We start from the raw sequence: 22,797 nt of genomic DNA on the forward strand, positions 1-22,797 counted from the left end.
CTCATACTATTTAGCATGAATATTTATATGCATATGTCTTACATGCAGTTATTTTGTTCAGCACTTTGTTTCATCATTATAAAAATTGATTATTAAAACTTTATTGGTTAATAGTATTTTTTGTTGGATTAACATCCAACTAACAATTAATAGTATACTGTCAAGTGGCTGACTAGCAACCACTTGACAGTATACCGATTGTTAGTTGCTGCTAGTTTATCAGGTGACCAATATATGAGCTGGTCCTGGGGTGGCTGAATAATTATTTCACAGTTCTATGTATCAAGTATCTTTTGGGAATCTATCAACAATCTCACAAAGCTTCAATAGAGATTTTTTTTTTTTAATCTAGAAACGTTTTTTTTTTTAAATCACTATGCTTCTGTCAATATGATAAGCATATTCAGCATGGTTTCCTAACTGCAGAGAAAAAGTTTTATTTTTTCATATTTAAAAAAGAGTGGAAGTATGGAATAAATATAGTTCATGTGCATATATAATTTTAAGTTTAATTAAAAGATGAATCATTATAAAATAGTAAAATGAAATGGATGAAATTGAGAATGGTTGACAATAGGTCATGAATTTGTTTTCCTTTTATGTTGTTCAGAATTTATGAAATTAGTAGTATTATGATATAAGCACATATTTCATATATTTTGAATAGAACATAGTAATCCCTTTGAATATGACATAGCAATGAAAAAGTGTTTAATATAAATGGGTACATATTATGAACAGCATTTCTGAATCTTGAAAAGCTTAAGAATATGAAATCTTATATCATTACCACAAAAGATTATGGTTTCTTGAGAGAATAGGAAAATCAGAAATTTCTTTAGAAATTGCATTTGTATTCTTTTCTCTAATCCAATTTATACTCCACACTATCTCTACAAGAATAACAAAGAAGAATTCTGTTTTCATTGAGAAGAAAACCATGATGTGCGAGTGAGGAGTGTTGAAGCAACAACTAAATGAATCCAGGGATGTGAAATTATTGCTGCTTTTTTTTTTTTTTTTGCAATGACCATGTCTGTAATGTATTTTTATCATCATCAGAATTATTTTTAGTCTTCCCAGTCACAATTTGCAATATGGGTTATTACTATGTCATTTTTGTAATCTGCCAAAAAATACCACTGCCATTTTATGTCTAGGTCAATTTGTATATGTGCTCTTAAATTAATATTGGTCATAATATTGTATATGCATAAGTAATAACAGCACATATAAATTAAGATACATAATAGTTGCACAAAATCAAGAAAGGGAATGAATGCATTCCTGTTTACTTTATTTTCTTGGCAACCCATATTTCAGACATGGGAAAGTTTGTTTTAATAAAATTTCAGTTAAAATGTTTATTCTTCTTCTTCTCATATCATAGGAAGAAACAAATTGGATATTAAATAGTATCTAAATAAGTAAAGGCTTCTGTACTAGATCATATACATGTTAAATTTTTGGCATCATTAACTGTATTTTAATTTATATCTTTAAAGGAATTGAACTTCTTTTTTTATATATATATATATATTTCATTGTTGTGTTTTATTTTGGTTTTGTTCTTTTTAAGTTAAGCTTACTACAACCTCAAACTATAACAATATGAAACAATGAACAGTTAATCAATATACTTTTTTTTGCATTGATTGCCAAGAAAACCTTTTCATGTATATTTCCTTCATAAAAACATAGTAATTAATCAGAACATATCCTATTAAGTGTAGAAAAAAAAGTTGAACAAGCATGTATAACTCTCACTGATTTTATGTGAATATGTAAAATTGTTTTTTAGTTTTTTTTGTGAAATATTTAGTCTCACAGATCCTCGAAAGAAAATGCCAACTAAATATTCATAAAAGTAGTAATAATTTTCATGTTGTGAAATCATGGATTATTTCACATAAGTAAATGGGAAAGCAAGATTTAATTAATAAATTGTCTCTTTCTTTGTTATATTCATTTTGATAAAATGAATCTAAGAAATATCTGCTACCAATGTGATAAACTATTTAAAAGAGAAAATCAAAAATGTTTATTTTATATTTTGAAAAATTGTTTGTTAATCTATTCATGGGGGGGGGTCCTTCATGATTGAACATGATGAAAAAGTTGAAGTTAAGATGCATTATATGAAAAATAGAATCAGAAATCAGAACTTAGGAATCACTTAGGTCAATTACTTAGGAATCAGAACAGATCTGATACCACAGAGTGGTATCAGATCTGTTCTGATTCCTAAGTAATTGACCTCTGAACAAAAAAGGCATATAATAAAGAAAATGAACAATGCATATGGTAATGAAATAGATTTGTAGAATTCTTGTTAAATCTATGAAATTAAGAAATGTAGAACCAATGATTTAAGTATATAGACTTTTAACATTTAGGTTATGTGCATCAGTGCACTTAAACGCTTAGCACTTTGTAAGCCAAAGTTAACAACTAGAAAAAAAGTCCTATAATTTCTCCATGAAAGTTAGCATGTATAATTTGTTTCTCAGCTTATTGGATCTTATTTGATATTCTGTTATGAAAGTAACTAAATGTTTACTAATTTAAGTAACTGACAGTAGCTTGTCATAAATACAGAAATATGTTTAAGTGTAAGAAACCTATGAATTGCTACATTAATACTTGATATACTGTTAATGGAGTATTAGTTCTATTATTTCACAAATAAAACATAAAAATTGGATACACAAGTTCCTTCAAGGAGAAAAGCTGCCACTCCAGACTTACTGAGCAAATGTGTACATAGTTTATCATTTCTGTTTTTATTATATGTTTCAAGTTTCCAGTATATGATGGAATTTTTTTTTTTTTTGTAATAGTAAAATTCTAAGATAAATATTTATCTCCAGTTTCTCGAGTTCTGACATACATGATTTTGCATGAAAAAGTGGTCACTAGATTTCTTTTTTCATCTTTCTCATGTTTCATGCCAGACCCAGTATTAGTAGGTGTATAAAAAACAAAATAGAGCTGATCTTTCTCTTGATATATATACTGCATGATATAAATTCAGATCTTGCCATTAAATTAGTGATTAATGTTGTGAAGATGAATGCATATATTTATCATTAATGTGTTTAATAGGTGTATATTTTCACCCTCACTCTTCTCCCAGCTCATCAAATAGTTATTTATTTTGTGGTGGACCTTTACAAAATAAAAGGCATGGTTAATTAATCTTCAGGCAAGTTAGTGTTTGTAGTCTGTATAATGAGTATTGAAAAGCATGCTCAGAGTATGCTCACAACCATGTTTAATGAATTTTTTATTATTTATTTAATTATTCTCATTCTTGGCTGTCAGAAATATTTCAATTTTATACTTCACTGACTTGCTTTTTATTTATCATACATGTTTAATTAAGTATCTGCTTTCTCATAATATTAATATCAGATTATTTAATGAACTGCTTGAGCATTTTTACATTAATCTAATAATATCACCTAATATCTTTTAAAATATTGTCTGAAACAGTGTATATCTTTAAATAGCAATTCTAAAAATGGTTGTTTGTTGCTGTGTGTGTGTGTGTGTGTGTGTGTGTGTGTGTGTAGAATTTTTGAACTACATTACACTGGGGAGAGGGGATGGTGCGTAAATAAATTATTTATTTTCTGAGTTTACATGTGTGTGTGTATGTTTTTTTATAATTTTTTATTTTTAAGTTCAATATTTACAATTTTTGTGCATTATGCCAAAGATTTCAACAGAATTTCAGAATGAATGCATATTTCACAGTAGATCCAGCTTTGGTGTAAGAACATGCAATTTATTGTGTTAAAAAAAGTAAATTAATAATCTTTGAAATTGTTGCATTATTAAATTTATTTAAGAATTGATTATGAACGATAATCATAAACATATTACTATATTTTGACTGTTAACCAGCACTTGGAAACTTTTTTAATCATAGTTTGTGTTGTGATGATACTAGTATAAGATAGAATTTGAAATTCCTATATTAAATTTCTGTACTAAAATAAAAATTAATAAATCTGGTCTTTCCTCCATGCAGAAATTCTTACTTGACTGACTTAAATACCAAAATTTCCTTTCAGCTGGGTGCATACAGGGATTATTGCAATAAAACCAACATGGACTTTCTTTCCATTTCTTTTTTTTTTTTTTGTAGCTCAGAGGATAAAAATCATTGTAACCTGCATGGTTATTTTCTACATTTAAAATGGTACAATATCCATTACTGTTTACTTTCTGTATATTCTAAAATCATTCACACATACCTAAGTACTAAAGTTAAGATCTACCAGTAATAAGTGAGTATGAAGAAACTGGACTTCTACAGTTTCTTCAATGGTATTCTGTATTATATTCAAATATGAAAAGTTATTGGACCAGTACTGCAAATAGGTTGAAGTCGATAAATAACATTGAAGAAATTTAGCATTGAATTTGAATATTATGTGTAGATTACAATTTTCAGGAAATGCATAGAAAGTTGTGTGTGTGTGTGTGGGGGGGGTAATTAGGAAGAGAGGATGAGTGAAAACAGAAATTTACTTTAGCGCATTCATAGTAAATTCCCTCCCCCCCACATTACAAGAAAAAATTATATCTTAACTAAGATATAATTTCTTCTTGTAACTTGCTATGCTGTGGTGCAAGATATCTAAATTTCATATTGAAAAATTGGTAGAAAATGATTAAAATATATTAATGTTTAATAAAAAGATTTTTTACTATTTTTCCTAGCTTCAATATTTTATCTTTGTCACAGAAACATCTTTAGGAATGCAATGTTGTTAAAATTGTAGTAACACATAAGAAACAATGCAGAAGAAATGAAATTAACATTCAAGTCTTATGAGAAATTTTCTCTATGGGTGTTGTTGTGTGGTTTTGTGTGTGTGTTACTACAATTTTAACATTGCATTCCTGAAGATGCCTCTGATAGAGATGAAATATTGAAATTATTAAATCTATTGTTTAATTATTTCTTTCTGTGCTGTAATTATTCCATTAAATTGGATCATGAATATAAACAAGCACTTAGGCTCTAAATAGTTGTATTCTTCCTAGCATAACGTGAGCCTGAAGTATGGTTTGAATGCATTATAAATTATAACTTCAAAAAACGAAGTAACATACAAAAATATTTATTCTAGTTTCCTTAATTAGATTATCACTTTGCTGGGGTGAATGAGAACAAAAATGATTCAAGAGAAGAAATATTCTTCTTTTTGAACAGAATCTAGAATTTTAAGGACTGAAGACCTCCAAGTAAACAGAGTATCATCATTGCCTTAATGGAGTCAAAAGACATTGTGGGAGGTTTTCTCTATCAAACACAATGTTCACCAAAGCAAATGAACCTTTACTCCCTTCGACATCTAAGGATTGTTGATTATTGTTTTTTCCCCTGTTTCCTGCTACTCAATGATCTGATATAAGCCTCTCACTAATATACCTTGGTCATATCATTCCTCTTTGGTGGCTAACTATCAAGTCTCTGTCCAGAGACCTGATACTGCATTAGTCATCTTCACTGTATCCTTCCCAAAATCTTCATCTTGAAAATCAGGTAACAAAATACAAACCTTTGAGAAGTAGATATAGTAGAACTATAACTTCTTTATGACATGAAGAAATATATTTATTTCTACATGCCAGTGTCCTCGTCGTTGCCATAAGTTGTGTTCCCATCATAATTCTATCAGCCCTGATTCTTCATCTCCTCTACTTTAAACCCAACTTTTACCTTCCAGATTTCAAACCTTCACTTTGCATCATTGAATTGGTGTATTCTGTTCATTGTCTACAGTCTTATTAAATTCTGAAGAACTACAACATTGGTTTTGCTGCTTTTGCTCCAACTGTCCATCATCTGCAAAAAAAAAAAAAAAAAAAAAAAAAAAAAAATGCTTATCACCATTTAAACCTCTAATTCACTACTCATTAATTTTATTGAGCTCCCTGATTCTGGGGTAATCTGATATGGCATTTTTCGCATTGAATATATTTGTCATTATAGTTCTACTATAATGTCCCTTATAATATGTAAGTCAATTGATAAAACACAACCTCTCCTAACAAATTGATGCAAATCCTCATAGAAAATCCTGCCTAATGCTGTAATTTAGTCCCTATTAACCTTAACTACAACTGCACAGACTGGCCTGGGACCTTACCCTTTGCAAGATTTGTCAAACAAGCATGTTGAGGTTGTTCCATTAACTTCCTAGTACATTTTCTTAAAAGGCGAGAGGTAGCACCACTTCCTGGCAATGAATCTTATGACACTTTAGAGAGAGGAGGAGAGAATGGAAACAGTAGGAGAGACGGAATGAGAGAGAGGTATGGGACTGCTAGAAGAGGAGAGAATGGAAATGGTAGGAGAGACGGAATGAGAGAGAGAGGTATGGGAGTGCTAGAAGAGGAGAAAATGGAAACAGTAGGAGAGAGGGAATGAAAGAGGAGAAAATGGAAACACTAGGAGAGAGGGAATGGTAAGAGGTATAATGTATGGGGACTCAATGATCCATGGTGTTCAAGATAGGATGCGTGAGGAGTGTTTGCCAGGAGGAACAATAGAAAGGGTGGCTTTGGGAGTTAAGAGAGGTGAAAGGGTGGATGAGATAATTGTGACGGTGGGAACAAATGACTTGAGTGGGGGTGTAAATAGGGCAGCGAGAGATATGTGATTCTTGCTTCAGGTGGTACGAAAGAAGACAGAGAGAAAAGATGGTGTGTGTGTGTGTTGCCTAGGTATGATAATGATGAACTGAGCAGAAGAGCAGTAATATTGAATGACATAATAGCTAGAATGTGTGACAAGAGAGGACTGAAATATGTGGATGCTTGGAGTGCGTTTGAGGATGGAGAGGAATTGTATGCAAGAGACTGCTTACATTTGAATGAGGAAGGGCGTAGGCATCTGGAGAGATTGCTGTTCTGAAAAAGTCAGTGTGTCCCAGGGAGGATGGTAGCAGGGGTAGCCTCTTGTGGGAATGGGTACTTGGGAGAAGGGAGACAACATCAGGTAACACTGAGCCCAGTGGAGTCTAGAAGGGATAATGCTGGGTATAGAAACAACAGCATTTATATGCTATATACTAATGCAGGAGTATCCAGAATAAGGGAGAGGAATTGGTGGCACAGATAGCATCAGCCTGGCCAAAAATTATTGGGATCACTCAGACGTGGTTGACAGAAGAGGATATAATAACAGGAATAAAAGGTCACTGGGTAAAGCATTTTTCGGCAGGATAGGAAGGAAAAGCGTGGTGGTGGAGTACTGCTTATGATGAGTGACGACCTATGTACTCTAAGAGTGAAGACTTTGGAAGGCAGTGACACTAATGATTTTGAAAGCATATGGTGTGAGGTAGAGGTGGGCGAGACAGGATATTTAGTGGGGTGTTGCTACAGACCCAGGGGTACAGAGGGTGGGGACCAGGAAATGTTTAGAGAGTTGAGTTTGGCAAGTGCAAGAAGAATGATTGTTATGGGAGATTTTAACTACAGTAGTATAAACTGGGGAGAGGAAGACTCAAATGTCTTAGGCATGTTGCCTAAGACATTTGTTCCTCAAATGTCTTAGGCAACATGCAATAGAGGGAACAAGAGGTTCGAGTTTTGGATTTGGTTATAGCATCAGAGGAGTTGATAATAACTGAGATGACATCTCTCCCACCAGTTGGAGAGAGTGACCATATGGTTTTGACTTGGAAAATGAATAGACATGCAGGAGTATCAAAGAGATGGGAACGTATGTGGAATTATAAGGCAGGTAATTATAATAGTCTAAGATGTCAACTTGGGGGAGTTTCATGGAAGGAGGAATTGGAAGGCCGTGATATCATTAGTGCATGGGAAATTATGAAAGAATATTTGTTAGTAGCAATGGTAAATTGTATACCACGAGTGAACAACAGGACACAATTTGGAGTAAAGTGGATGACAAACAATATTAAACAGGAATTGCATATGAAAAAGAAGCTGTGGAAGAGATATAAGGAGACAGGTGAAGAGAAGATGCATGAAGAGTATAAGACACGGGCCTGAAGAGTGACTAGTATGGTAAGGAAGACGAAACTGGAATATGAGAGGAGATTAGCTCTAAGATCCAAAGAAAATCCTAGGGAATTTTTTAGATATGCGGCCAGTAGGAGGAGAAATGACTGTGGAAGAATGATATTGTGGGATAAAAATGGGAATAGAGTGACTGATGTAGAGGACATAGTAGAATTGTTCAATGAACACTTTATTGGAATATTTCATCCTGGAGCAGTCAGTTTTAATGCTAGAGGAATAGGGCAGGTTTGAGATTTAGAGGTACAGAAGGAGAGTGTGTTTCAAATACTGTCAGTAAAGCTGTGGGACTGGATGGTATTTCACTACAAGTTTTGAGAGAATGTGCTAGGGAACTGACAGTGCCTTTGATCTGGCTTTTCAATGAAAGTCGGGCTGCAGGAAAGGTGCACATGTAATGGAAGGAAGGTAAGATAATGCCATTGCATAAGGGTGGTAGCAGACTGGAAGTGTCTAATTATACACCAGTTTGTGTGTGTCATCAGTAGTTAATAAGATCTTGGAGAAAGTAGTGAAGGACCGTATACAGCATTGGGAAGATGAGGGTAATGTTATCTGTCAGAGTCAACATGGATTTGTGAAGAGGTACTCTTGTTTTAGTAATATGCTAGCCTTTTATGATAAAGTTACAAGAGCATTAGATGAGGGAAAGGCATATACTGCCATTTTCTTAGACTTAGCGAAGGCATTTGACAGGATGCCACATGATAAACTGATATTTAAGTTGCAGCACATGGGTCTGGATGTCAGATTGGTCAACTTGATTCAGGATTGGCTGTCCAATAGGTATCAGAGAGTTGTGTATGGTGTGGCAGTTTGAAGGAAGCAGAGGGTTACAAGTGGGGTCTCACAGGGCTCAGTACTGGGGCCTATATTGTTTAACCTTTATATCAATGACATTGTCGGTGGATTGCAAGGGGATATTCAGTTGTTTGCAGATGATGCGAAGCTGGGAAGGATTATTAGTAATAGTGCAGATGCAGCAGTCCTGCTAGAGGATTTGAATAAGCTAAATAGATGGGCAAATGAATGGGGGTGTCGGTTTAATGCAGCAAAATGTAAGGTCTTGAGGTTTGGGAAACATTGATGGGACACTGCATTCTCTATGGGAGGAGTTATACTGGAGGAAGTAGGGGAGACAAGAGATCTGGGGTTGATGATTGATAGAAACCTGAAATTTAGGGGACATATTGCAAAGGTGGTGAAGGTAACACAGAGGACTGCTGCAATAATGAGAAGGACACTGACCTGCAGAGATAAAACAGGTATCGTTCAGTTGTATAAGACCCTGATCAGACCACACTTGGACTATTGTTCTCAGATTTGGTCCCCAGGATTTGAAGGGGATAAATTAACTGTGGAAAGGGTACAAAGGCAGATAACAAAGATGGTTTCAGGACTGTACAATGATAGTTGTGAGGACGGGCTGAGGGAATGTGGACTGCAGAGTTTGGTGGATAGAAGAAGGAGAGGTGATATGATTGAGACTTTTAAACTGTTGGGAGGTGGTTACCGTTGACACTGGCGAGTTCCTTCGCTTAGTTGAACTGAGGGAAGGAGTGATGATAAGAGGCTATCCCTGGAAGTTACGAAAGGAAACTGTGAACAAGAGGGTGAGAAGTGGTTTCTTTGTATGGAGGGTGGTTGAACCATGGAATGCATTGTCTGATGGAGTGAGGAGAGTGAGAACGGTCAATGAGTGGTATGATAGACTTTGTGTTTCTTAGGGGGGGATTTCCCCTCGATGAGTCTAGATAGACTTTGTGTTTCTTAGGAAGGACCTCCCATGTTGAGTCTTTTGACTCCATGGAGACCTGAATAATAATAATAATAATGTCATCATTAATTAATATACTATGTTAATACTTGCTATTAATCACTGAACAGGTCTTGACTTGTTTACACATCAGTAATTACATGGATGCAAAGTGTCCATTGAAGTTAATATAGCATGCAGATACTACTGAGTTAACATGGAGATGAAGCTTATAATTTTGATATATTTTATGACCATCTGGATGGTTAACTAATATGCCATCAAGTCCTACTGATGGCATATTACTTAATAGACTTATTAACATCAAGTTGAATTTTTTTACATACTGCTCACTCACTACTAATTCCTCCTCTGTCATTCTGTCCTCACTCAAACTTGTGTAGTATCAGGCTCACTAATGTGAAATTCCTTGACAAATTTCTCATTAAATACTTCAACTGTTTAATCCTTCAAAACCTATTGATCATTAACCTTAAGTTTGAAGGATTAAACAAGACCACAAGAAGATATCTACAAAAATAGACTTGCGAAGGAACCAAAAATATATTTATTATAACTGTTAAACTTATATTCTTGTAATTAACATCCTTATTTTTCCAAGTGTGAGTAAACAAAAGTCTGCACATATCTTCATGACTAGACAGTCATGAACAAACATCTTCAAGACATATTCCATGTTTGTTGAAAGAACATTTTATCTTTTTTACTTGATTAATCCTTAAATATGGCTTATAATTGTTGATGGAACATTGTAAGTTAGAAAAATTTAGAGCTAGCTATGATTCTGTGTTTTCAGTATTCAATTTTAAGCTCTTTAAGCAGAAAATGAACAACCTGCAGATTTCTGACTAACATAAGTGCTTTCTATCCTATCCTATTAGTGACTTTAACAGGCACTTGAGCATCCACAGCCTTCCAAGTATCCTTAGATTTCCTAACCGTAATATGAGGAAAGGCAGTTACCCCTATGTTACCTCTAAGCAATCTTTTCTAAATTGTATGCGTTCTACTGGCTGGTTTGCCTGTTCTGAGGGACGAAACAGCTGAGTTTCCAGGAGAAAAAACCTGCCTTTGTACGAGACTGGCTAACTCACCTTTAGTCAAGAGATCAAATAAAGGATCCTCGCGTCACTGATGGGAATCGAACCCAGGTCCTTCTGACCAAAGGACTCTGTCTATACTGACTTAGTTATGGAGGCTCCTCAAGTACTTTCTATAATGGGTTTATTATTTTGAATATCCATGAAAAATATTAATGACCATGACACAGACATGCTGTTGTCCAAAAGCTAAGGATGAACTACATTTTTACCTGTATGTGAAAAAATTTTCATGACTATGGCCAAGTGTGGACATAAATTAATTGTCAGCATACTAATAAATTATATTACATAAAAAATGTTATAAATTTTGTATACAAAATTGCAATATGTTTTTGGAATTTCTTAACTTAATTCATTAGGAAATTACAAATTTCCTAATAAATTAAGTTAAGGAATTAACGTACAGTGCTTACATAACAAAATATGAGAGAAACATTTCAGTATGGAATATATCCACCCTGAATTGTGATGCAGCAATGTCGTACCATGCTTAGCACTAAGTGATTCAGGAGTCCTTGAGGCAAACTAGCTCAATCCTCCTTCAGAAAACAAGCCTTGCTTGTTTTCTGGAGGAGAATTTTGAGCAGCAATTCATCTCCCTAATGCATCATAAACATGTTCTATAGGGTTTGGATCTGGGGAGTGTGCTGGCCACTCGATTCAATTAATAAGGAAGTATTATCTCCTCTGCTCGTGTATAATGTGTGTGGTGTTGTCATCCATAAAAATGAATTCTTTGCCTACAGAACCATGGAACAATAGAACATGACATTGAAGAACTTCCTTGCAATATCATTCACCAGTCATAGTCCCTTTTTCTAGCACTCGTAACTCGGTGAGTTCATTAAGCATAATGCCTCCCCACACCATTACTCCAGAAGCACTGTATCTATCCCTTTCAAGAATATTCTTGCAATAGTAAGCAGTACACCTTTCACACCAGATCAAGTGTTGTCTAGAATCAGAGGAAAGAGTACATTAGCCTATGAGTATTTTGTCCAATTTTTATAGATACCACACCACTGAAAATCTGCTTTATGATGAGCTGTGGATAAAGGGATGCAGACTACAGGCTTTCGGGCATATAGACTTACTTGTTGCAGATGTCTTGCTGCAATTTGTCAAGATATCCATGTACCTGTGCTTGAATGGAGCCGACTTGCAAGCTGACCTGCCATGGTATGTTGATTACATTTGCTGTTATAACCAAAAATCTGTCTTCATGCTCCATGGTAAAGCAGGAGTGACTTCTGGGCAAGTGTCTGGAATACATTCCACTGGTTTGAAACACTGCCCAGAGCCTGGATATGAAGCTGTATGAGATTCCAAACTTTCTGGCAATATCAATAATTCTGCAGCTTTCTTCAAGCTTTCCAATAATTCTTCCCCACATGAAATCATCTAGATAATGTCTTTGAGATATTAGAAGACATCCAAGTTTGCAACTTTATTCCTTCATGAAAATAGCTTCCTTCAAACACAATTCCTTAGTCCAGTCTTTTATCCTACTGGATCCATGCGATTCAACTTCAGCACCCCCAAAACACAAAAAAGACTGCACTTCACCATCCCTGATGTTCTGATAGTCAGTCCAAGAAGAGGCATCTGATCTCTGTGAGATCAGATGCCTCTTCTTGGACTGACTTATACCTCTAGCTTCTGCTGACATAAATACATCGCACCCATAGCTGTTCTGCCTACATTACTTCTCACCTCAACTCCTAACACTGTATAAATCCTAAATCTAGTTAGCCTTAGAATATTGTTCTCACACGAGATGGTGCACCAAAACTCTTTAAGATACTTGATACTATTGATACTTGATGCAGATGAGAAAGATTTAGTTAAATTGTAAACCATTCCTCTCACACAGACTCATTCCACTCATTTTTTCTCATAGACATCCTGCTTCTGCTGTGTATTTCTTCTAGGTATTTTCATGCACACTGTTCCACTGAACTAACTGTCAACAGTATCCACTCTCAAGCTGTGAACATCTGCTAGTCAATATCCATTCGCTGTTCAGCTCCAAACATATTGAACCAATTTCTAGTCCTCTTTCATTCCATCTATCAATGTGTTTTGGGTACAGTTTACCCTAAAGACTAAAACCTTAGATTATTCAAAAAAAATAAATAAATAAAAAATATCCACAGGTTTCTTCTTCTACACATATAGCACATTAGTGCTATATGTAGACAAGACAGGCAATCTTTTCAGCCTGAATTTATACACTTTAGGCTGAAAAAATAAGGCATTCTTACTACTCTGAAATGATAACTGTTATCCTTTTGGTCCTGTTCCACAATGTGTACAGTACTGCTCTTTGATGTATCCACCAGTTTATTCATGTTATCAGCTTCATATCCATCTGCATTTGCTCCAATTTATTTAATAAATACCTTGGTTTGGAAAAGTTGGTTAAGTAATCACCAAGTGATTACTCAGTAATTCAACTCCAGTAATCTCTCAATTAACTGATCACATTAGAAACTGAGTTTCTGGTCAGATGATTGAGGGTACTCTTAATTGAATTAACTGCACCTTTGGTATACATTGTGTACACTAGAAGTCTGTTGATATACTAACCTATTCAAGGTTTAATTAATTAATCGTTTGGTTAATTGAAGGTCAGATAATTGAGAGATCACTATATGTCGTCTTCTTAAATTTTTTTTTTCTTTTTCTGTTTTCAATTATTCTTTTTAACTCTTTGTATGCAAGTCCAGCTGCTTTTTTATATACATTCCTTGACTAATTCTAGTACTACTGTACTGCTGATACTCTTCTAAGTTTGTCTCTATGGCTCCATATAGACTTTCTCTTACCAGATACTAGCATCCAAATTAGAATCATGATCACTCTCTAGCCAGTGACAAGGAGAATACTTCTTATATCACAAATCCAGTATTCTTAAGCAATAAGTATATTGATAGCATGCTGCATTTCCTTTATGGCTACTCTATAGTTAATCCCATTTACGGCATTTTATAAATCAGTGGTCACATGATAGATTGGTTTTCCTTTCAGAGAGAGAGAGAAAAAAAAACCATTGTATACCATACTCGATTTCAATCAGGTTTTATATGAGAGAGATATATTCTGAGTGTTTAATGATAACTCTTAAATGATCCATGATAAGCTCCCAAAAAGAGACGCTGATTGCATATTGCAGAATTTTTTTTTTAACAAATAAAGCAAGCCTATTATGAGACCTGTGCTAAGTGTTCTTTCAGCAATAATCATTACTTTTAACGTGTGGATAGTTTACATATTCCTTGGATTGAGCAATGATTTCTGTTATTTGTCTATATTAATGCAGTATGACACATTAATTTCTTATAAAATTTATTCAATAAATTTTTGTTCTAAATAGATTTTTCAACCTCAATTTAATTGTGATGGATAATTATATTTATTTCCACATATTTTTTTTTAGTTTTGTTTTTTTAGCGTGGATTAATAACATTCTTGTATTTGTTGGAAGTTTTTTCACTTGGTTATACTATAAATTAAAGATGCCATAATGCAAAGCACATATACTTATAGACATGTATAATGGTATGCATTATGGGAAGGGCCACTATCCAGACTGGTTTTGACCTTTATTGAGGTCTCATCAGTGGGAGCCCTGAAAATACTTCAGGTGCAAACTTTGTTTGCTTACACTTGGATAAAGGATTAAACCAAGAATATAATTTCTTGGCATCTTTAATTTATAGTATAACCAAGTGGATAAATTTCCAACAACTATCTCTAATCCAGAGTATTTTAATAATAAGGTGCGACACCTTTTGGCTACTCGCATATGGAAATATGACTTCTGCATTACTTCAACCTTGGTTTAAGTTCTTTCTTTCTGGAAGACGCATGCAAGTTAAACTAAATGGGGCAGTATCTACCCAGCGGTGGATCTTCGCTGGAGTGCCTCAAGGATCCCTGCTGATACTTTTCTCGATTTACATGGCGGAAATCCCACATAAGCCAATATCATCTATCATTGCTCTCTATGCCAATGATCTAGCAATACTGGTCAGATCTCTTAAACCACATCTTGTTACAAAGATTAACCTGCTGAAAACTGGAACACTGGTTCTCCATTTGGAGACTACAAGAAAACCCTCAAAAAAGCAGTGCTCTTCTGTTCACAAAAAATTCAACATCTCCCATCAGGATTCCCTGAAAAACAGAAGCCAAATATCTCGGCGTACTGCTAGACAGAAAACTTACCTTCAGCCCACATACAAAATCCTTATGTGCAATGGCATCAAAAGTCATAGCACAGCTTTACCCGCTTATCAATAGGAACAGCAAACTAGATATTAAAATCAAATTGCTTCTTTACCAGTTGATGATTCATCCCATTATCACTTATATGTCCCCTGCCTGGAGCCATACTTCAAGCTCAAATATCCTTAAACTGCACCATGGTACATCAGAAATGTTCAACTTCATCGAGACACAAATGTCCCTTATATCTCCTCTTTCCTGCAATCTCTCGCAGTAAAGTACTTCTCAAAATCGTCCTCGCATCCAAATGAATTAGTCCAACAAGCAGCAAATTATGATGAATCGGAATTATGCAAATATGGATGACCTAAGGCCATTCTAGTTCCCTTTCAATATCTATAACTTGCCCAACTCGGGCTGAGGACATAGCTCATAAATTTTTCCCTACACAGTAACCTTATCAGATAGCAGGGATTAAAAGCATTATGCTTCAACCTTATAGACAGTAATGTTCTGCGTTCTGCTTGGTATCACCTCTAGGTCAGGCTCCCACTGATGAGACCTCAATGAAGGTCAAAACTAGTCTTTGTAGTGACTCTTCCCATAATGCATAGTATTATGCATGTCCTAAAGATATGTGCATTGCATTATGGGATACAAAGCAAGTGATATGAAGTCATTAGCTTTTATCTATATAGAGTTGCTCATCCTGAAAATACTTCAAGCACAAACAGAGTTTGTGCTTGAAGTATTTTCAATATAATTTCTTGGCATCTTTAATTTATCGTTGTATTTGTGTCCATTCCAGGTATACTCAAATAAACTTAAACCTATTATTATCAAATTGTATCCATGCACAGAGCCCTACAGCTCAGATAACAGTGATGGCCTTTGGTTCAGAAAGATGTATCAGTCTCTTTTATGATGCAAGAAATCTTTATAAGGGCTACATAATGAGGATATTAAATATCCATCATCTTTGTTATAGCCAAATAAAATTAAACTTATACATGCAAAACATTAACCTCTCTGGTAAAATTCAAAACGTTTTTTTCATTTTATTTGGCTATTAAAAAATGAGAGATCAATCTTTAATATCCTCATTGTGCATTACTTATTTTAATAAACTGAAGCCTTTGTAGTTCTATATGCTTTATTATACTTATGTACCTACTGAGAATTCACTTATGAAGAATGTAACTGACGTGGGAGCACTCACCCCCCATGATACCAATTAGAAGTTTTTGCTCTCTCTTAGGTATCTGCTTAGTCTCTGATGAAAACCAACAGTTTGAAACAGCTGTCAGGCCAGTGAAATGTAATCAATGCACTAATAAAAGGCAAATATATGGGCTCCTGGACAGATTCCTTGTCTTTTGAACATGGTGACTGATATCATATTCACAACACAACAACACCATTACCAGAGTGTATTGTGAATGCAGGTAGTGTAAAGAACTTCAAAGTTCATTATGACAGACATGTTGTTATTTGAGTGGGCCTCCCATGATGAATCTATTGACTTCATGGAGATTACCACCATGAAGTCAATGGAGCTTAATAAGATCAAATATAATTTACAATATATTATTATTATATAATAATATCAGCACTGGTGGCAAATTTACACATTAGTCCAACAGCAGTCAACATGTTAAGTAGCACAAGCCAAGGCAACTCCTAAGTCTAAAAATAAATAAATAAATAAAATCTATTTTCTATTCATTTCAAACTATTTTTAAAACTTCACTCTCAGAAATTCTGGCATAATGATTAGCTTTTTTAAGAGTATGTTTGATCTTATTAAGTTTTAAAACTCCGCTCTCCATCTCCGACACTTTTGAATTATTCAAATTCAATGTTCATATTTTGATAGATTGCCACATGATAAACTAGTAGTTAAATTGGAAGAGATGGGGTTGAATAGTAGATTAGTGTGTTGGACTGGAGATTGGCTATCTTACAGAATGAGGGATGTATGTGTACGAGTATGTGGAGATGTCAGTTTAATGTTGCAAAGTGTAAGGTTTTAAAATTTGGGATGCAGAGTATAGGATTGGTGGGGATATTTTGGAGGAGGTGAAAGATTTGGGGGGGAGGGAATAGGTGTCGTCCTCACAATTTTAGCAAAATTGCGAGGCCAACACAGAGAATTATGGGAATGATGCAGAGAACACTGATGTGTAGAAGCAAGGATGTTTTGATTCCATTGCACAAGACTTTGATCAGGCCACATATGGATTACTGTGCATGGTCACCAAATTTTCAAAAGGGATGATGAGATGTTAGAGAGGGTCCAGAGACAGTTGACTGAAGTTGGTTTCTAGTCTCTGAAATGTGGAATATGATGATCGATTAAGATAATGCAAATTACAGAGCCCTGTTGATAGAAGTAAGAGGGGAGACATGATTGAGCCATATAAGTTGGTAAGGGGTAATTACCAAATTAGCCTGATTGAAATTTTTCATAGAATATCCGAAGACAGGGGGAGGGAACAAGAGGTTCATCCCTGGAAGCTTTATAAAATGAGTGTGAGCAAGGGGGTGAGGAGTAGATGCTGTTCATCTTATAAAAAATAAATAAAATATTTATCTGAAGCCTACTTTTTAAGAGAAACAATTTTTTTACCATATAGCTTCAGACTCTTTTGGTAACTTTATTATAGTATTTTAATCCCATTTTATTTAAATATATCTTTTTGTGCAAGACACACATTCAGTGCCTGTCATCCATCCCTATGAATGTGAATTTTATACACATCCTGAAGATGTGTATAAAATTTATTGGATTTCCCCCACATTAACTTTAAATCTCTTCATTTGCCTAATTATGGCAAAAATCAGATGAGCCAATTTGTCATATGTTTTTTATTATTTTCTTAGTTCTATTCTATTCCATTACTTTATTTAGATCTCTGCTCTTTCTTGGATTACTGTTTTGTAAATCTAGACAAGTAAGTATAATCCAGTGATGATTATGAAAAAAAAAAAAAAAAAAAAAGCTTCACTCAAATGATATCATACTTTGGGTTTTTATTTTATTTTATATGCAGTAAGAACACACCAGAACAATTCCAGAGGTTATCTGTTACCTTTATTGTTTTTACTTGTAGAGTTAGTTGTAGAAATGAAAGATAATAATTGGGAATGGAATGAAAACATTTCCAAAAACAAAACCATCTCACATATGATTATTAACCTATTGAAAGTTTATTTTTCACTTGGTTAGACTATAATATATTTAGTTTAATCCTTTATCCAAGTTTAAGCAAACAAAGTTTGCACCTGAAAATATCTTCAGGACTGAGGTAAGGTAGTGCAACACCAGGCAACTCTGAGCAAAGGTGGACCAAGCTCTCAAAACTCCTTGTCTCAGTATCTCCCATAATGCAAAGCACATCTGTTTGCGGACATGTATATTGCTATGCATTAAGGGAACGGCCACTACCCAGACCGGTTTCAACCTTTATTGAGGTGTATTTAAGTAAAGACCTCTCTAAAAATTAGACGATCCCAAAAGATCGCCCAACTCAGCATTGTTCCACTCAATGACAGGCCCACCCCGTCACTGAGTGGAACAACGCAGAAGCAATAGGAGAGGTCATATTTACCTATAGGAGTTGCCAACAGGTGTACCACCTTATTATTGAATTACTCTGGATTTAGAGAAAGATGTTGAAAGTTTATTTTTCACTTGGTTATATTTTCAGGGGCAAACTTTGTTTGCTTACACTTAGATAAAGGATTAAACTAAATTTATTATAGTCTAACCAAGTGAAAAATAAACTTTCAACATCTTTCTCTAAATCCAGAGTAATTCAATAATAAGGTGGTACACCTGTTGGCAACTCCTATAGGTAAATATGACCTCTCCTATTGCTTCTGCCTTAGTATCTCCACAATTTGGTCTGCCTCCCACTGACGAGACCTCAATAAAGGTTGAGGTCTCGTCACTGGGTAGTGGCCCTTCCCTTAATGCATAGCAGTATACATGTCCCCAAGGAGATGTGCTTTGCATTATGGGAGATACTGAGACAAGGAGTGATGAGATCTTGGTCCACCTTTGCTCGGAGTTGCCTGGTGTTGCACTACCTTATCTCAGTCCTGAAGATATTTTCAGGCACAAACTTTGTTTGCTTACACTTGGATAAAGGATTAAAACTAAATTTATTATAGTCTAACCAAATGAAAAATAAACTTTCAACATCTTTCTCTAAATCTAGAGTAATTCAATAATAAGTTGGTATACCTGTTGGCAACTTCTATAGGTAAATATGACCTCTCCTATTGCTTCTGCCTTAGTATCTCCACGTTTGGGTTTGCCTCCCATGCTGGATATATGAGAGGCTCTGCTTGGGATAGGTTTTTGCCTGTCTCCGAGTAGAGCCACCACTGAGATTTTGGCTCTGTCTGGTGGTGGTGGTGGTGGTGGGGTGAGCCTGCCACTGGGTAGAGCCAATGCTGAAAAGTTCTTCTTGGTGACGGGGTGAGTTGGGCAATCTTTCAGGATCGTCTAATTTTTAGAGAGGTCTTTACTTAAATACACCTCGATAAAAGTTGAAACCAGTCTGGGTAGTGGCCCTTGCCTTAATGCATAGCAGTATACATGTCTGCATGGAGATGTGCTTTGCATTATGGGAGATACTGAGACAAGGAGTGATGAGAGCTTGGTCCACCTTTGCTTGGAGTTGCACCTTACCTCAGTCCTGAAGATATTTTCAGGCACAAACTTTGTTTGCTTACACTCGGATAAAGGATTAAACTAAATTTATTATAACCTATGCTATGTTTTAAACATCCATGGTTGTCTACAAAGCTGGTTATATGCTTTGAATATCTTAGTCGTGTTTAACGTTGATGATGTTATTGATTTGTCTGAATACTTTTAAAAATTCTGAGAACAACCATAGATCTGAATAGTGCAAACAGCTACAGGTTGCAATTTGATAGTGCTTCTTTGCCAAATCAAAATGTTGATCATTGTGGTGTGACATACTGAAACGTATTTACTCATTTTTGATTTTTATGTTAACAGATACGATTACATGAGAAGCAAATTGGTATGCATCAAGTTTCCAACACACCTCATTCAACGATACCCAGCATCTTGTCATAGCACAGCACATCACAGAATTTTTGTCATTATAATGCTGCAAAGTATTGTGCAATATCCTTAACAACTATTTTATGAATTTGCTAATTGTCAGCTTATATATACAGGGTGTTCGGGATAAATTTGACAGTTTCGTAAGGAAAAAGAAAATCTTCTTTGTATCTATTAAATTTAATGAATTGACAAAAAAAACATTACAGGCAGAGTTAATTACAATACTATCAACAAGATTTACTCAAAATAACCACCATTAGCATCGATCACAGCTTCAATTCTGCTTCGGAACCTCGAACAAGCTGATGCTACAGTCTCCCTGGGAAGGGCCGCAAAAAACTGTTTTAATTTTATCCATTAACTGGGCTTTTGTATTACTGGAAGTGCGATTGGTGTCTTTTTCAACTGCGCCCCATACAAAATAATCCATGGGGTTAAGGTCTGGGGAGTTTGGAGGCCAAACATTTGGACTGGTGAAGTCGTAGAAATTTTCAGACAACCATTTTTGACTTTTCCCAGAGGTGTGGCAAGGGGCCGAATCCTGCTGCCATACATACGGCCTACCATTGGCTACCCTTGTTATCCAGGGCTTGACTACAGTTAGCAACTCCACGAACAAAGCCCGAATTCCAATGCCAGGGTTCTTCAACACCTGTTCCTGCAGATTTGCGAGGAATTCTGCTGTACGAACGCAATCAGATCGTCTGCTAGGGATCTTTCTTCTTGCTACATCCTCGTAGTCACCATTGCAAGTCTCTAGTTCATGCCTGATTGTTTTTACTGTATTCAGGGAGCATTGGGCAGCAGTCGTAATATCCTTATTTTGATGGCGGGCACGAATCATCATGATACAAGTTATTCTCTTCCATGATTCAGGTGGGTTCCAGCTATCCATCCTTTCTGACATCTTGTATATGAATGAAGAAGGGTCCAAACTTTTAAATGAAGAGAAGTGTGTGTTAATACATGTAACTTACGGAAAAATATAATTAATTATAAATATGTCAAATTTATCCCGAACACCCTGTATATATAAATCAAGAAAGACTACCACTATATTAGTACACTTCAGTATAAATTCTGGCTAATGCATCAACAGATGATGAACCTCAATTTTGATATTTCTGTTTTTAGGTTTGTATTTATTATTATCTGACCTCTACACACTATTGCACACAATGCTTATCCAACCATGTCTTAAAGTAATTCAGTGTGTGTCTACATTCACAACACACTCAGGCAGTGGCATTCCACTCACCAACCACTCACCATGCAAAGAACCTTCTTTTCATTCCTCTGCTCACACCCTCCTTATAGTTCCCAGAGGTGGCTCCCTTGTTCTACCCCCACTCTCCCATTCTATGAAAAATCAATCATATCCCCCCCCTTCCTCCTATTCGCAAGGCTCCTTCCACTCCCTTGGAACCTGTGCTGTGGTAAGACTTTTATTAAACAGGCATGTCAATGCTACTGCCAATTCCCTATGATTTCCTTAAGATGTGTGGTGATATGTCATCAAATCCTACTGTCTTACTGACATCAAGGTTAGTTATTTCCTCGAATGCCTCCTGCTCACTTGCAATTAAGCCATCCTCTCCTATGTACTCTACAATTAAATTCCTCATGATTCCACCCTGATTAGGATGAAACACCCTTATAAACTGATCACTGATACCTCAACAATGTCTTCTGCAGGAGTTTCCATTAATATCATCTTATCATGTATGTATGTAGAGCATCGTTTCTCAAACTGTGGTACATGTACTACTAATGGTACATTACGTTATTTTTGGTGGTACAATTTTTACACAAAATATTTAAATAAATGTTCAGAAAAATGTATTTTAATATTGTAACGAGTAGACTGTTCCAAGAATTTAGCTTGGCGAATCAAATAAAATGAACAAATAAATTTTATTGCAGTTTTATGTGAATTTTCGGATACGAAGTCTCATTAGCATGTCATAAGGGTTTTTATATTTAATATTTATTTTGAAACAGTATTTTATAGTGGTACATATATTTTTTGATTCTTATTTAAGTAGTACAAAATTTAAAAAGTTTGAGAACCCCTGATGTAGAGGATTAGCACAAGAAAGACAATAATATTGAAGGAGAATTTGAAAGGAGAGAATTTGTTGACAAACCCATGATAATGAAAAGTGAAATGATATCAGCAATGGAACAACTGCCAAAAGGAATATATTGAATTGAAATTTGTCAACAGGTATGGAAAAATATATACTGGCCTAGAGATTGGAAAACATCAGTATTCATCCCAATCCAAAATAAATCAAATGCCAGAGATTGTGAGAATTATACAACCATCGCTTTAATTTCACATGCAAATAAAGTTATGCTGAAAGCGATCCAGCACATATGCGAGCCATATGTGAATAGAGAAATGCCACAAGAATAGGCAGGCTTTAGGAGAGAGGTAGAGGAGACCAAAGAGTAAACATGAGGTTAATTATGGAAAGAACAAGAGAATTTCAGAAGGAAATATTCAT

The sequence above is a fragment of the Typopeltis vanoorti genome, chromosome 2, assembly GCF_054136105.1.
Source record: "Typopeltis vanoorti isolate ZY-2024b chromosome 2, IOZ_Tvanoo_1.0, whole genome shotgun sequence".
Lineage (NCBI taxonomy): Eukaryota > Metazoa > Arthropoda > Arachnida > Uropygi > Thelyphonidae > Typopeltis > Typopeltis vanoorti.